Genomic DNA, 14,082 nt, shown 5'->3' with positions numbered 1-14,082 from the left:
TCATTCCAAAGTTTGACCATAATCATTGAAGCAAGTGTAGCAAGAGCGTCTGCCATCCGATTCTCATCTCGAGGAATATGGTGAAAGTCCACCTCAGTAAAGAACGTTGAAATCATCCTTGCATAATCTCTGTATGGAATGAGGCCAGGCTGATTCGTTTCCCACTCACCCTTAATCTGATTAACAACGAGGGCGGAATCACTATAAACATCAAGGTGCTTGATCCTTAGGTCGATGCATTCCTCCAATCCCATAATACAGGCCTCATACTCAGCCATATTATTTGTGCACTTGAAAGTTAGCCTTGCTGTAAAAGGAATATATGTGCCCTGAGGCGTAATGATTACCGCCCCAATACCATTTCCATATTGATTTATAGCGCCATCAAATACCATACTCCATCTGGAACCAGGCTCTGGCCCTTCATCAAGTATGGGTTCATCGCAATCTTTCATTTTCAAATACAGAATCTCCTCATCTGGGAAGTCATACTGAACTGACTGATAGTCCTCAATTGGTTGATGTGCCAAGTGGTCAGCCAAAATACTACCTTTAATAGCTTTCTGAGCTCGATACTCAATATCATACTCAGACAACAACATCTGCCAACGGGCAATCCTTCCAGTCAAAGTAGGCTTCTCAAATATATACGTGATTGGGTCCATTATGGATATCAACCAAGTGGTATGATTCAACATATACTGACGTAAGCGCTTAGCGGCCCAAGCCAAAGCACAACATGTCTTCTCAAGCATTGAATATCGAGACTCACAATCTGTGAACTTCTTACTCAAGTAGTAGATAGCATACTCTTTCTTCCCTGATTCATCTTGCTGGCCAAGGACACAACCCATAGAATCTTCAAGAACAGTCAGGTACATGATTAATGGTCTCCCTTCCACAGGCGGAGACAGAATCGGAGGCTCAGACAGATACTCTTTAATACTATCAAAAGCTTTCTGGAAATCCTCGGTCCAATCATGAGACTGATCTTTCCGAAGGAGCTTGAATATTGGCGCACATGTGGCAGTCATGTGGGATATGAATCTGGAAATGTAATTCAAGCGGCCAAGAAAACCTCGGACTTGCTTCTCAGTTTTGGGCGTAGGCATCTCTCGTATTGCTTTGATCTTTGTAGGATCAAATTCAATACCTCTTTCACTGACGATAAAGCCCAATAACCTGCCGGAACAGACTCCAAATGTACACTTGTTGGGGTTCAGAAGAAGCTTGTAATTCCTCAGGCGCTGAAAAAGCTTCAATGGGTGCTCTACATGTTCAACCTCCGATCTTGACTTAGCGATCATATCGTCAACGTACACCTCAATCTCCTTATGCATCATGTCATGGAACAAGGTAGTCATAGCTCGTTGATACGTGGCTCCGGCGTTCTTCAAACCGAAGGGCATCACTCGATAACAGAATGTTCCCCAAGGTGTGATGAATGTTGTCTTCTCCATATCCTCGGGTGCCATTTTAATCTGATTATATCCGGAAAATCCATCCATAAACGAGAAGACTTTGAATTAGTTGTATTATCTACCAACATATCAATGTGTGGTAGAGGGAAATCATCTTTCGGACTAGCTTTATTCAAGTCTCTATAGTCCACATACATCCGGACCTTTCCATCTTTCTTAGGCACGGGCACAATATTGGCCACCCATTGAGGATATGTAGAAGTCACCAGAAACCCCACATCAATTTGCTTCTGAACTTCCTCTTTGATCTTCACTGCCATATCAAGATGAGTTCTTCTGAGTTTCTGCTTCACAGGCACGCACTCAGGCTTTAAAGGTAGGAAATGTTGCACAATATCAGTATCTAGACCAGGCATGTCTTTATATGACCAGGCAAAGACGTCAACATATTCTCGTAGCAACTTAATCAACCCATTCTTAACAGATTCTTCCAGAAGTGCCCCAATCTTTACCTCTCGCACGCAATCTTCCGACCTCAAGTTGACTGCTTCCAGATTCTCAAGATGTGGCTAAATGATCTTCTCTTCATGCTCAAGTAGCCGGGTGATCTCATCAGGAATCTCTTCAACATCATCTTCCTCTGCCTCAAATACAGGGAATTCGAAATTGGGAGATGGTGTTGGGTCATTATGTTCAATGGGTCTAGAAATCAGCTTGCATAATGATTTTGGATATGAAAAGCTTTAGAATTCAAACAAGGCAATCATTATGCAGATGAAAAGATTGATTTTATTCTATTTTTAAGGTTTTATGTGATCACCAATTTCATGCAAAAAGCAAAAAGGGAAAATAATTGGAAAAACAAACATTTAACATGAATTTATTGAATGAAAATATCATTGCATTTATGCGCCAACAATGTCATCACTCCTCCTTTTGGCACGGGAGAAGGGTTTTCAAACAAAGTGATTATTACGTTGACTTATGGACAACTGTTGGAATATCCACAGCGACCCAATTGTTGCAGACCCCACCAGGGATGATGAAGTTGCCAGAATCCTTTGTATCTTCTAAAACGGCAGCAGCCTCCTCATCTAGACCAGTGTGAATGAAACCTCCACTCTTGAATAACCCTTGCTTGTTGAAAGTACCAGAGGAAAAACCTATGCCAGCCCGGGACTCGTTGTCTTCTAACTCAATCATTTTTCCTAAACCAGTGGTTGCACCATGCTCAATGGCCAGCTTTGCATCTTTGTAGGAAGCAAATGAAGGGGCTCTTTTCTCAATAGGCTCGGCAATAGATAACGCTTGGAAAGGAGTTCCAACTTCGACCTCGGCATCTATATAAGAGAAGGAAGACACATGGCTAACCAGGAGAGCCCTTTCTCCCCCTACCACCACCAGCTTCTTGTTTTTCACGAATTTCAATTTCTGGTGTAGGGTGGACGTCACGGTGCCTGCCTCGTGAATCCATGGTCTGCCTAAGAGACAACTATACGATGGGTGAATGTCCATAACCTGGAAGGTAATCTGGAAATCACTTGGTCCGATCTTGATTGGGAGATCAACTTCCCCAATCACAGTTTTGTGAGACCCATCGAAAGCCTTCACAACTACTCTATTCTGCCTCATGGGAGGCCCTTGATATGATAGCTTTGAGAGAGTGGACTTTGGCAATACGTTCAATGATGACCCAGTGTCCACCAGTACATTGGACATGGCGTCGTCTCTACAACCCATAGATATATGTAATGCCAAGTTGTGGTCTCTTCCCTCCTCAGGGAGATCAGAGTCACAAAAGCTCAAGTTGTTACAAGCAGTAATGTTTGCAACTATGCTATCGAATTGCTCCAAAGTGACATCGTGATCCACATATGCCACATCCAACACCTTCTGCAGAGCCTCTCGGTGTGGTTCTGAATTTAAGAGTAAGGATAACACAGATATTTTGTATGGCGTTTGTAGAAGTTGGTCTACAACATTGTACTCGCTCCTTTTGATGAGTCTCAGCATCTCATCATAGTCTTCTTTCTTATTGCCACTGGGGCCAACAGAAGTAGGAGTTTTCAGTACGGAGGAGGGCTTAACAGCAAGTGCCGGATTCGGAGAATTCGCAACGTTCCTGATCGGGCGTTCAACAAAATCAGCATTAATTTGAGGCTTCGGCGGTGTTGAAAATACACGGCCACTACGGGTCAGGCCACTAACATTGGCAATATTCACAACAGAAGAAGAGGGCAAGGACACCTCTTTCCCATTCTCTACTGTTACGGCGTTGTAGCGATAAGGAACTGCCCTTTCAGAAGAGTAAGGCATAGGACCAGCAGGCTTAATGATCAGAGCGGGAGAAGCCTTCTGCTTGCTACCATTGTACTTGATGATAACATGCTTAGGTATCCGGAACACTGGGGAGATCACATTGACCTCAGGCTCATTTTCATCAACATTCCTGTTTTGAAGGATCTCAATGACTCCTTCGTCCAGCATTTCCTGAACATCCTTGCGCACCTGGCAACAACCCAATCGGTTAACAGAGCAGACTCGGCATCTCTCATGGTCATGCTCATAATGACTGTAGTTACATAACAAACGGTGTGTCTCGACCAACGATTGTTGAATATGACTGACATATTTGACCTTGTATTTTCCAGGGCAACCCTGGACCATGTTGACAGATTTCCCATGTTCGGGCAATAGGTTCTTCTTCACATTAGGGCCTACGTCCTCAAAACATAGAATATCGCACCTCACAAGGTCTTGAACCTTGGTCTTCAAAGGGTAACAATTCTCCACGTCATGGCCGGGAGCACCAAAATGATAAACACAATGTAATTCGGGCTTATACCACCACTGAGGGTTAGCAGGTATAGCCGGTGGGTCTCTCGGAGTAATCAACTTCCTTTCTATCAAAGAGGGGTATAATTCTGCGTACGTTATTGAAATAGGGTCGAAAGTGACCTTTTTCCTCTCGTAACTTGGGCTGGTCTGATTACTGTTGCGAGGCTGGTAGGCCTGCTGTTATGGACGATGCTGTTGTTGTTGATTATCTCTAAAGACATGTGCTATATGAGCCACTTGGTGTTGGTTACTGGCGGGACGCACAGTCTTCCTCCTCACAGAGGGTCTTCTTGGTTTCTCATGGGAGGTCACAACATGTGCCTCTCCATCTTTCTTCTTTGCAAATGCCCCATAACGTTTCGCAGAAGAGCCTTCTTCTCTGGTTAACCGTCATTCACGGACCCCTTCTTCTAGACGCATCCCCATATTTACCATCTCGGTAAAGTCAGAAGGAGCGCTAGCAATCATCCGCTCATAATAGAAAGAACTCAAAGTCTTCAAAAAGATCTTAGTCTTCTCTTTCTCTTCTAGCGGAGGCACGATCTGTGCTACCACCTCTCTCCACCTCTGGGCGTACTCCTTAAATGTTTCTTTATCCTTCTGGGACATGGCTCTCAATTGATCTCTATCGGGAGCCATATCCATGTTGTACTTGTACTGCTTGACGAAGGCTTCACCGAGATCATTGAAGGATCGGACGTTCACGCTGTCTAAACCCATGTACCAACGCAAAGCTGCACCGGACAGACTGTCCTGAAAGTAGTGGATGAGTAGTTGGTCATTATCGGTTTGAGTCGACATTTTCCTGGCATACATGACCAGGTGGCTGAGAGGACAAGTATTTCCTTTGTACTCTTCAAAATCAGGGACCTTGAATTTCACACGGATCTTCACATTCAGAACCAAGCATAGTTCGGCAGCAGACTTGCCGAAAAGATCCTTCCCTCTGAGAGTTTTCAATTCCTTGCGGAGCTCAAGAAATTGATTGTTCATAGCATCCATCTTCTCATAAACATCTGGACCCTCAAACGGCTCAGAATGATAGATGGTGTCGTCTACCCTGGGCACAGTATGCACGACAGGAGGAAGAACGACAAGGACCGGGCTAGATGCCGGCAGGGAAGCAAAGGCGGGAATAGGACCCTCAGGCATGAAATTGGGAGGCATCCCCCACGGGAACCCGGTTGGCATGGTTGTTGGAACAGAGTGTGCACTGGCAGCGGGCACAGTAAAGGAGACAATCTCGGAGATAACTGTCCTCTAGGGAGGAGTTGAAGGTGTCGGAGAAGACTGGCTCTGGGCAGCCATGAATGACTCCATTAGGGTAGTCAATCTGGCCACTTCCTCTTTCAGCTCGCGGTTCTCTTGCTCTAAGTGATCCATCAGTCTTGAAATGTTGGCTCTAGTGTAATACCGGTGAGTCAGCTTGTCTTCAAAATAAATGAAGGACGCAGAGTTAGACCACAGGGCAAGGGACCGGAAACAAAACCTGCTTGTGCATATGATGCATGCAATGCTTGTGCATATGATTTGTTTTTTATTTCAAAGGAACTTTAGAGTTTTATTTGCAAATTTTGGAAGCATTAAGCATTTTATCACATATGGAAATATCTCATCAAATAATATCAGGGAAAAGAAGTGCAGCATTGTCAATCATATACAAGAGAAAAGGAAAATAATCATCCTATGGATCCCTAGAAACAATCATCTAAAGCTCGGGACACAGGAAGATAAGATGCGCGAAGCCTCTTCACCTCCCTCTCGTAGGCTACCTCCATATCGGCCTTCTCTTTGGCGAGTCGATCATACTTCCTCTTCCAGAACTTAGAAGACTGAGGAAGTAAAGAAGTCCATACATCATCAGGGTCATCAATAACCTGATGCTCAAGAAACTCAATCAACGCATCCTTCTCCTTAATCTGCTGAAGCAACTCTTCACGTTCACGGATCCAGGCACGTGAACGGTCTTCGTCTCTCAACTTCTCTACTCCTTGATTAAGGAGGGTTGAAGGCCCAAACATAATCATAGGTGTAGGTCTCAGATACTCGTAAGGCATGAGATACTCAGACGCCCTCTTCCTAACCCAAACAGTGTAAAGCTCCCAAGCGATGCAATTCTTAGGACCCAACTCTTTCCTTCCTTTCCTATGAATCTTGCGCCAAGCGCGGACCATCCTAGCTTTCAAGCCTTGGGGATCTTTACCCTCCTGAAAGAATGCACCCTCTAACAGAATGTTATTGGGTTTATCTTTTAGGGGGAACCCAAGCTGCCGACGTGCCAAAACAAGATTGTAGTTAATCCCACCACATGTACCAAGAAGAGGTACATTGGAGAATTCGCCACAAGAGTCAATAATCTGCACACTATCATACACACGGTTATACCAAGAGATATCATCATTAGTGAGAGACATAAGTCTCGTGGACCACCGTAGACATTCCTTGTTCTCCTTGAAAGCGACCGTCTGAGGTAAGTGAGAAATAAACCACTTATACAACAGAGGCAAACAACACACAATGGCGCCGCCACCCTTTTCATTCCTCATATGCAAAGAGAAGTAGGTATCGCCCAACAGAGTCGGAACGGGATTAAGAGTAGAGAAAATCCTAATAGCGTTCACATCCACAAACTTGTCGATGTTGGGGAATAACACTAGCCCATAGATGAGAAGTACAAATATGGCCTCAAAGGCGTCCTCACTCATGGCGTTCCCATATATAGTAGCTTGAGCAATGAGGAACTCAGAAGGGAGACCTTGAATTCCCCCTTTGGTAGTCATATGAGCATCAACTAGAGATTCATCTATGTGTAACATGTCTGCTATCTCTTGAGAAGTAGGAACCCTTTCCAAGCCACTGAACGACAACTGATTCAGAATAGGTATACCCACAAGATAGGCATACTCCTCAAGTGTAGGCAAAAGCTGGAAATCCAGAAACGTGAAACAACGGTACAAAGGATCATAAAACTGCACCAATACACTCATCAATCCTTCATCCACCTGAGTGGTCAGAAGAGGAAGAAGCTTCCCAAAACGAGCCTTGAAACCCAAATGATCTAATACATAGGATGTCAAGTTCCTTAACTCTTTCAAGTCTGGTTGTCTGAAACTGTACTTCTTTGTATTCCTTCTTTGTCTTTCCATGTCTGAAAATTTTGCAAATAAACCCCTTAAGTTCCTTGAAAATTTCTTTATTATTTTGATGATATGGATGCAAATGGGTGCATGAATGCATGAATGCAACAATCACACTCAAGGATCGAGCAAAGCACACCAAACAAAGGTCATGGGATAGATCATATCATCCTTAATATCAATCATCCATTTTGGTGGATTGTGGTTTACACCTTATCAACACCCAAGTTCCATTGATATTAAGGATACATGAACGGATCAACCATGAATCAAAGGTTTGTTGCAAGTCACGAGCATGGAGTCTCAATTAAGAACCACCCAAAGGGAGTGTACTAGGGTTTAAACCTTCCAAACATGTTCTACAAAAGGTTCCCATAGTCATCATCCCATCTTGTAGATATTATCGGAGGAACGACTACTCGTATTCCAAAAATATTCTCAAGAGAGACTCTTATGAGTGTAGTATCGCGTAACAATCGTATCAAATCTTACACTTGAACGACTTTCGCACTACATCCTAGGAATATGCCAAGATGGGCTTGGTAAACTAAGGTCCTTGGCTTCTAAGGTCTATATTGGAAAGAGTAATGTCTAACCACAACTTACTTGTGTGACATTATTGATCCCAACATGACCTCTACCAAGTGAATGGACTTGCAAGTCAACTTGCTAAGGAATAACTCCACACAAGTCAACAAGACTATGCCATTCTCCTATCCTAAGTGCACTCGAGTCCGGGTATAGAACTCATCTCACAAAGATCACCAAGCATACAAGGAATTAATATCAAGCAATTAAATCATTACATACAATACAGTAATCCCAAATTGCACAAAAATGTGTCATGAAACAAATATACAATATAATACAACAAAAATGAAAAGTAGGCAAAACCCACTAGGCAAATTTAAAGTCCCCAACAGAGTTGCCACTTTCCTGTAGCGGGGTATTCGTTACCATTAGAGATATTGACTAAATCCAAGGTAAATCATACAAGTCGAGTCGGCACCACACTTCTATTTATCCAAAGGAATTGTTAGAAAGCGAACAAAAACCTAAAAGTTTTATCGAATCAAAAATTAGTAAAAATGTCAGAGATCTGGGTAAGGGGGTTGGTTATGCAATGGGCAGTCCTAGGCTAGGGAACCATGCTACCTTACTAGACCTACAACAAGGGAATACAAAAATAAACATGCATAAGGTAAACACGCCAACGGAGGGCAGGTCAGTACAGGTGATCGAAATAAACCTCCAGGTGGTATCCCATAAATAAAGTGGAATGCCAAGCAAGCCATCTCTGCAAGAGTCACGTGAGTCCTCACAAAAAACTCAATAAAAAGGTTAGAGTAATAGGATGGAATCGGGAGAAAACAATGACGAACACAAAACAGATCAGAGCAAACAGAAAAAACAAATGCTGTCGTGATCGCTGCTGCGTCGCCTAGCGAAAGCTTAGCGAAGCTTCGCCGCGTGCTCGCCTAGCGAAGGTGCTAGCGAGCGCCTGCAGGTTTTGGGTTCTTCATGGATAACAACACGATCTCAGAAACCCCAAACCCTATGGCATCCATCTCAGAAACGAAACGGTTAAACATTCAAGGTATTGTTTAAACATATATGCATATCTAAACCCGAGGGCAAAATTGAACGACACCTCATACATTCAGAGCATTCAAATTGAAAGTAATGGGAATAAGGGCAAACCTGATTAGGGAGACCGATAAAAATTGAATGGAACGGCTGGGTTTGCAAGGCAATGTTAGGGTTTATGTGAGGCGGAGGTGAAAAAGTGTCTGAGTCAGGGTGAACTTCTCAGAGTTTCCTGGAGGTTGTTGCAGATTAATTCGCCTCTCCCTTTTTCTACTCTTTCTCTACTCTTTCTGTCCAGCCCTTGTTTCAATGAAAACTCTAGTATTTATAACTGATTTTCTGGCTTAGTGGGCTCAAATGAGGGCAACTCGAGCCAAAAAATTTATGTTATTTTCTGAAAACGCGTGCTCTTCGCCTAGCGAAGGATCTGCTCGCCTAGCGAGCATGACAGTTCAGTTCGCTTAGCGAACCATGCTGCTCGCCTAGCGAGCATGATAACTCAGAAACAGATTTTTACTCTTTCAAGATTAGCATTCTGAATGACGAATAGATCCCATTGGAACATGTTGGAAGTAACCCACGTCATTCCCTTGTATTGACTGATCACCCGAATAGAATCCACAAAGTGTCTTGGATGATACTTAAGCTTCAAACAAAAGATGTTAGTGACATATTTTTGTGCTTTTGGTTAGTAAACAAAAATAAGAGAAACAATGATATATAATTCAAACATGCTTGGCAATCTCAAACCAATCACAAGGTGTCCCACCCAAAGGCAAAGGGAACCAAGATGCTTATGATCCTTGAGGCTATGCAAATGCAATATTATGATGCCATGGGGGATCTTAGGGCCAAAATTGGGGTCTTACACTAACCTAAATCACAATTAGATCAATCATTCAACACCAAAACCCTGATTTTCATTAGCCATAACCATTGAATATATGATGCTTGTTAGTAAATGTTAATCATGAATGAATGATGTGTATGAATGAGACATGGATGAGGGTAGATGGATCTCAAGTTATAGGTCAGATGAAAAGCAAAAATGCATGGAAAATTTTGGGGTATGACAACCTTTGATGAATTGTTAATAAACCAATGAATCCTTCATGAATGACCAAAGGACCCAGATGATCCTCAAGCTTGAATGTACGCAAAATAGATGATAGTGCCATAACTGAAAATTAGGGTTTCAGGGACTTGAATGATCCTGATGACACTTGCAATATGAAAAGTTCCAATACAACCATGACCATCACATGAAGCCTAGCCTGGGGACTTAACCTTCCTTCCATGCCTTGTGTGATTGAGGCCCTTAAATCCATGATTTTATGCTTTTCCTCAATGCAAATGGAATGTACATGATACTATGGATATGTATATGAGATGAATGCTTATCAGGATATGCAAATGCTTAGGGTTGGTGACCTAGATGATCATTGTGAAGGGTATGGTGAATTTTAGGGTATGACAGCCCCAAGGCAACTTGTGAATGAATCAACTGATGATATGAACTATGATGATGCGCACCACAATGAATAGATGGACAACAACCAATTAAACAATGCAACAACCAGTCAAGGTTTAATCAATCACACACCAATGCAATGAAACATATGATCACCAGATGGATGGGGAATGAGCCTCACATTTACCAAAGAATCTTGATGGATCCAAAACCCTAGACATAAGGTAGCCCAAATCCACAATGAAAAAGATAGAGTGGGTTAGGGTTTCAAACAAAACACAAAGCTCCACAAGCAACATCTCCAACCATGGGTCCACAATTGGGGTTTATAAAGTCAAGTCAATGCACAACAAGCCAAACACAAGATCTCATATCATCAAAATCAATAATTAGGGTTAGGATGCCCATATGAATACCATGGTGTAGAATTCATGGGTCAAGGTCCCAAAGGATCCAGAAATTAGGGTTTCACTTCTCATTATGAGCAATACCATAATCTTCAAGTCAAAACTCTGATTTTCATTAACCATAAACCTTGAATCTATGATGCTTGTTAGCAAGTGTTAATCATGAATGAATGATGCGCATGCATGAGGCATGAATGAATATAGATGAATCTCAAATTATATATTAGATGAAAAGTAAAAAGAGGAGGGACAATTTTGGGGTATGACATATGCCCTGTTTAATCTTCTCGAGCCTGAAGGTATGAATAATAACGACTTTCAAACATTCGTGGTAAAAAAGGATTAAATACCAAAATAACCAATAAATTTGCCCGTAGAGAATGAATGAAATGAGTGAGGTGTAAGGTAAGGGTACTAATGGAAAATTATTCAATGGATGGTGTATAGTCTTTTTGTATATGATTATCTGTTAGGAATTAGCTGATTGTGGGGAAAAATGGGTCATCTGTACAAAGGAAATGTTTCGTAAAGGTATGCATGAAATATGCAATATGCCATGTATGCAGGGTATGACTTATCTCTTTCATGTCTTTATGTCTTTTTGTCTTTCTCATTCTTTTTTTTCTTCTTTTCTTGCCTCCACTAACCAATTTTGGCATATGATCGATGATTAAGGTATTCCAGCAGGATTCCGTGAAGATAAAAGAATCTGGTGTTTGCAAAAGGCAAATACTAGAGAAAGTAAAACTGAAGTGAGATATCCTACAAAAGGCAGAGAGATGTCTTGAAAAAGACAAGTAGATCAATTGAGGAGAGACCTTCTCATACAATAGGTAGCAACAACTCCTTAGCAAGAGAGACCTTCTTAACTGAGGGCTTCATAGAAGTCCCACCCGGGAGGTCCAACGCCTCGCCTGAGGGACTTACAGTCTCATCAGCCAAGCTCAATATAACTTCGCGTAAGGGACTAAGGTTTCCCATTAAAAAAGTAATATAAACTCCCCACCTAAGAGACTTGGAGTTTTCTTGGGTGGGACTAAACATATAAATCTCGCCCCAGAGACGAGACTGAAGTCTGGCCTAAGTGACTTAATTTTGATCTTTTCCGAGAGCTTGATATAAGTTCTGTCTGAGAGGTCCAACACTTCGCCCGAGGGACTTACAATCTCATCAACCATACTCAATATAACTTCACCCGAGGGACCAATATTTCCCATTAAACAGGTTATTTAAACTCCTCGTCTGAGAGATTTGGTGTTTCCTCGGGCGTGACCCAACATATAAATCCCACCCATGAGGCACAACTGAAGCCTAGCCTAAGAGACTTAATTTTAGTCTTGTCTGAGGGCTTGATAGAAGTCCCATCTGAAAGGTCAAACACCTCGCTTGAGGGACTTACAATCTCATTAACCAGACTCAATATAACTTTGCCCGAGGGATAAAAATTCCCCATTAAATAGGTCATTTAAACTCCCCGTCTAAGAGATTTAGAGTTTCCTCGAGTGTGACTAACATATAAATCTCGCCCGAGACCTGACTAAAGTCTAGCCTAAGAGACTTAATTTAAGTATTGTCTGAGGGGTTCATAGAAATCCCCCCGAGAGGTCTAACGCCTTGCCTAAGGGACTTATAGTCTCATCAGTCAAACTCAATATAACTTCACTTGAGGGACTCGAAGCCTAGTTAGTCTGGTTCGCCATGCCATATCATCTAAAAATTTATGGCCTCAAGATACTCCAATGCTCGATAGTGTAGAAGCACTTTCCCTTTTATCAAAGCCCTTGTGCTCGAGGGAATGTGAAGTGTTATATTCATAAAAGGCCTAGCTAAGGTGGGAAGGTTGTAGCTCTCACAATGGGTGATGACGATATGTCGCCCATAGGCGGAATCACCTTGTTATATATGTCTCATACTCGCCAAGCCATGAGAAATGTGGAGAGATACGTTTCTTGGTCAAAGTGAAATCAGAGTTAATAGTTGATTCACGTCCTCCTAAAAAATAGAGATTTAACGATCCACAATTGACTAGTGGACCCTCTATAAATACTTATCCCCTAACGGGAGATAAACATGATACAATTAACCCAACACAACACTTATACACAGAGCCTCTCACCTTACGTGAGTTGACCCTTTCACATCGCCACAAACTCGATAATCACCATGCATGGCCTCTCGCTATCGTGGGCAAGTCCTAACTCTTATAAAACTACTAAGGTCTCTCAATATCCACCGTGAAAATAATTATATCACAAAAAAGTAATTATCTTATGAAATATATTTACGATGGATTGACATGTCTACTAAAAGGATATTTTAATCATTTCACAATAAGGAATATATTACAACTAAGTTATCTTTTTTTTTCTTAGACACTTATAAGATTAGGCAATTCTAATATTATAATTTATTAATACTTTCATAATTTAAATAAAAGAGTTAAAGTATTAAATTAACACACTCTTAAATGTGTCACGCCCCCTATCCCTAAAATTCTATCAATACAAATTTATTCAATTAAGGTAATCCAAATCATAAAACAATTAACCTATAAGTAAATCATAGAAATTGAATTAATTAAAAACTCATATGATCACATTCTATAATTGAATTAAAGGGAGGGATATAATAATTTAAAAATATAAATACATATAAAAATGAACTATACAATTTCCCGGGTAAAAGGAATTGAGAAAGCTGCCACTCGCTCCTTTTATTCTTTTCACAAATGCATTCACAGAATTATGCTTAACAACATACATAACTATTAGTCACTCTAATAAGCAAAACCTAACTTATTTTCTTCCTATCACCAAGTTGCTTTCTTCAAAAACCGTTCCTTTTTGCGCTTCAACCGTCATCTCATCTTAGTCATCAAATAATGCCACCAGATCTGTGCTTTTCCTTTTTTGTTGTTGAGAGAATTAGGTAGATGGTTGCTTGGTATAGGTTTGTGATAAGCAAGGTTTAAACGAAAACTCCTATTGTGATTTCAGTCGGTATAGGTATTGCTATGCTGATTCGCAGCGTGAATCAATCACAATTTGTTATTTATCACAAAAATAATAAATAATCAGTATGTCACACCCCTATGCCTAAAATTCTATCTATACAAATTTATTCAATTAAGAAAATGAAAATCATAAAACAATTAATCATAGAAATTGAATTAATTAAAAACTCATAAGATCACATTCTCTAATTTAATTAAAGGGAGGGTT

Source organism: Lathyrus oleraceus, chromosome 4, assembly GCF_024323335.1.
Source record: "Lathyrus oleraceus cultivar Zhongwan6 chromosome 4, CAAS_Psat_ZW6_1.0, whole genome shotgun sequence".
In the NCBI taxonomy this organism is placed as follows: Eukaryota; Viridiplantae; Streptophyta; class Magnoliopsida; order Fabales; family Fabaceae; genus Lathyrus; species Lathyrus oleraceus.
Note: the sequence above shows the minus strand (reverse complement) of the source record.